This window comes from Letharia columbiana, assembly GCF_014066305.1.
Source record: "Letharia columbiana isolate WasteWater2 chromosome Unknown Sc0000103_s1, whole genome shotgun sequence".
NCBI classification, from domain to species: domain Eukaryota; kingdom Fungi; phylum Ascomycota; class Lecanoromycetes; order Lecanorales; family Parmeliaceae; genus Letharia; species Letharia columbiana.
Genome location: NW_023501145.1, coordinates 1,129 through 5,368, shown reverse-complemented (window position 1 = coordinate 5,368; position 4,240 = coordinate 1,129). Strand labels below are relative to the sequence as shown.

Genomic DNA, 4,240 nt, shown 5'->3' with positions numbered 1-4,240 from the left:
TGAATTTAAATATTTACCTACTGTAACTTTAGATATGTTTAAATGTTTGGCTAACTCAAGATTATTTTTAAAATTTTTAATTAAATTATTGTTTAAATCATATATACCTACTCCATTAGGATGTTTACTTATTCTACCGCTTCTCTTTTTCTTTGCTTCTTCACTATGTTGTTTACCAAACATAGGATTAAACTCACCTGGTTTACTTCTCAATTTTAAAGTTTCCTCCTTATGTGTTGCTAACGAAGTTGAGCATGACCATACATAGAATGATTTGATTTATTCTCAAATCTCTTTAACATTTTTAACTTAGCTTCATCAGTATGCTTCTAACCTTCAATACTTGTAGCTGTTCTCCTAAAATTATACAAATTATCAAAGGGATACTTTTTAATGTAACTTGTTTCTAAGTCTGTTAAAGCTTTATTACTTACTCTTTTGCTATGAGAAGTAAAGTACTCGTATACACAAAAGTCAAACTTATCTAAACCATATTTTAAAATAGCACTTTGTAAAGCTGTATTAGATTTTTTGTTTGCAAGATGATGCTCAACTTCGTTAGCAACAAGAAGTCTTAAGTATAAATCCTTGGCACTACCTATATATCGTTTGTTATTTACAGTATTTATAAAACAGTATATACCTGCCTTCTTTCTTAATATTTTATTATAAGTAATAACTGCTTCATTATTATTTAAATTATGAAAAACTTTTATAGGAATATGTGTAGCTAAATTGTTTACTGATTGAGATGAATAAGTAGAAATAAAAGTAGAAAAGCCTCTTCTATGTTCAATTATAAAACGAAACCCTGTTTTATAATTGTTATGTGCGGAGGCTATAGGTTTCAGATAAATACATTACTTTTACATTCACATGCAAAGTTGGACTATATCTTCTTAAACACAATATAATTTTGTATTTAATGATTGCATGTAGTCTCTGAGGATCCTACTAGGATACGTTAATATCTTTCGGTTTCCTGCTGATTGTCTTGTAGAATATAAAGGTTTTCCAGCATATAGCAATCTTTTACGAGACCAAATCATATTGTTTTTATTCAGTAGCCTCGGCTAAATCAAAGGGAGCTCTATTTGTTTCTGCTATGGATCCTATAAAGAAAATTATAAAGATAGGCAATAGTGGTACAATATATCAGATTGCTTTTTGCATTTCTGTATTAACGGTTAAGCTCAAGCTACCTGATAATAATACAACAAGCAGAATGGCTGAGCTTAAGATCAATTCGTAACTAATTAGTTGAGCAGTACTTCTTAATGAACCTAAGAACGCATATTTAGAATTAGCTGATCCAAATTTGTTATTGTAGAAGCTCTTTATCTTATACTTCCATAATTCACATTATGGTTCAGACTATATCATAATCTTATATATATTAATATTTTTATCAAAAGATACTACAAAGAATCTGTGACTCTTAATTTATAAACGGGTTGAAGTAAAGATATCTACTACATATTCTTTTTAAGTTATTTTGTTATAAAATAATCCAATTATTTACTAAAAAGATATAGTTTTTCAGGTCTAGCTGTTTTTGTCTCTAAATGTCTTCTATTAGTTCTATATTCTACATTAAAAGATTCAGCAGCTAACTTTAAACTAGGAAAATTATTTATTAAATCTAATGTTTGTGAATTAGAAGCTCAAACCTTTTTCTTATTACCTAATTGTAAAGTATTTATATTAGTAAGTAATTTCCTGATTTCTTCATCAGTAAGTTGCTTACTAAATAAATATGTACCTTTTATTCCTTCTGCCTTACTAGTGTCAATGAAAGAATTAATAACATTTCTGCTGATACCTATAGCATGTGATGCTTGAGTTTTAGATACAAAAGGATTTCCTTTTATTAATTCTAGTGTTTGAGCATCATATGCTCAAACTTCTTGAGCTATATTGCTGTTAAGTTTGAAATCATTTGATACAGTTTTAACTAACTTAAATGTTTCTTTTAGATCTATAATTGGTTTACTATTATACAATTTACCTCTAAATGGAATATTAGTATCTATATAGATAGATATTGTTCCCCTAGCTATTTTTTGTAGTTGGCTAGCTTCTATAATGCTTTTATGTTTAGCATATTTTTGATTTATCTGATTACACATAATTTCATAAACATACACTTCTTTAGATTTACCACTTACATAAATTGTATTATTATCTTTTAACATGGATAATTTAGTAGCTAAAGTTTCATGTATTTGTGATTCAGAAAATGAAGAAGAAAAGCTAGTATTTAATAAAGGAAGGTATTTTTGTAAATAATAATTCTCTCTAGCTCCTTGTTCTGGTGCTGAACATATTTCTATTATTGATATTTTAAAATGTTCTCAACCTACTAGATTTACAAAGAGATGAAATTTACTATTAGTATTAGGTTGTAAATGGTTGTTTAATCTTCTTTTAAATAAAGTAGTTCTACCTATATAGTATACTAGACAATTATATTTATATTCTATAAGATATATACAACTAAGAGATCCTCATTTTTTTACAAGTTCAGACCTCTTCTTTATATCATTATAAGTAACTAAAACTTTATCATCAAAAGGTTTTGCAATAGCATTTCTATCTTTGTATAGATCTTTTATATAAAGATTATGTAGTGGCTTTAATTCCTCAATGTTTAAACTTTTTTTTCCTTTTTAGTTGCGCAAGCAATACCTTCAATTTTAGTTGAATAATATCTTTTACCTACTGGATTAGGCTTGCCCACTATATAGAATATACTAAAAAGTCTATAAGTAGGTATATAAGTAGTAGATTGAATCAAAACCTTAGAGTTGAAGGCTTTGTTACCCTTAATAACAAAAAATAAAAGAGTCGGGTCTATAGTAGCGTTATTTAAATTTGTAGCTAATACACTAGATAATTTAGGCTTAGCCTTTAAACTTGATAATAAAATAAAATTTTTAAGATTTTGGGCGCTCGTGGTAAAGTTATCGACTTCTCTTGAGTCTCATCTACTAGTCGTTGAGTATTTAAAGTTTAATCAATAGTTTATTAAAAGAATTAAAACTATTTCATACCTTATATTAACAAAATATGTTAAGAAAATTAAACTAGACTTTTCTTCAAGTTGACTTTGAAAGTTTCAAAACGTTTCTTGAAATTCACCCAATGTTTTACTTATTACTCACGTAATAAGGGGACTAATCGTTAATCCTGCTAATAATATACCATAAGTAGATAAGGAAGAAACTGCTAACATATATAGTATTCCTAAATCAAAGTCTGATATAGCTAGACCAGGACCATATGGTATAACAGAAAATCCTAACAAGGAAAAGATTAAAGTTATGATAGGTCCAAGAAAAAATAAAACTAAATTAGCTTGTGTGGGGGAAACATATTCTTTTAAAAGAAGCTTTAAGGCATCTGCAAACGCCTGTAATAAACCGTAATATCCTACTATGTTAGGACCTAATCTTCTTTGCATACTTGCCATTGTTTTTCTCTCTGCAACCGTAACATAGGCCACAGTTAATAATACTGGCACGGTTACTATTACAACTTCTATAACAGATATAAAGATAGGTGAATATAACATGGTATTAATAATAAAACATATAATATCTCATCAAAAATAAAGCAACCAACTTAAAAACTTTTTCTCACCTAGATATAAATTAAAGATAGAAGTAAACTAATATTTTATTAGTTTTTGGGTCTAGCGATAACGCTTCTTGCTCATCCTTTCTGATTTTTCACATGAAAAAACAGAAAAGAATAAACATGGCGCAAGAAGCATATACTACAATAACAACTAAAATGTTGTAAATGGAACAGGAGAACTATTTATTATTAGTATATATATTTGTAAAAAAGTGAGCAAGGAAATAAGGAAATAATGGGTGACGATAAACATTACGTATACAAAAGCAACTCTATGGTTTATCATGAAGATTAGTGATACATATGAACTATAAACAAACTTGTATTCTTATCTAAGAGTTGAACTTAGATCTAAAGATTAGGAATCTTCTGCTCTACCATTGAGCTAATAAGAATATAATAAATTTAATACTTAGTAAAGATAATGTTGAGTAAGCAAACCTTATGGTAATGATCCACTATTAAACCATACAACCTTATACATAATAACCTCTTTGTTTTATATTTTTGCATTCACAATATAAATTAGGTAAACTTACATTTATACCTATTAGATTGTTTAATATACTATTGACATATGCTTGTAAAGCATAAAAGTTGA

At 27.6% G+C, this 4,240-nt stretch overlaps 1 non-coding gene across 1 annotated transcript; it reads right to left on the bottom strand.

The window, feature by feature from the left end:
* Positions 1–3,963: 3,963 nt before the first annotated feature.
* Positions 3,964–4,034, bottom strand: HO173_012876. The gene has a single exon. It is a non-coding gene; the product is annotated as a tRNA-Arg (tRNA).
* Positions 4,035–4,240: the final 206 nt, after the last annotated feature.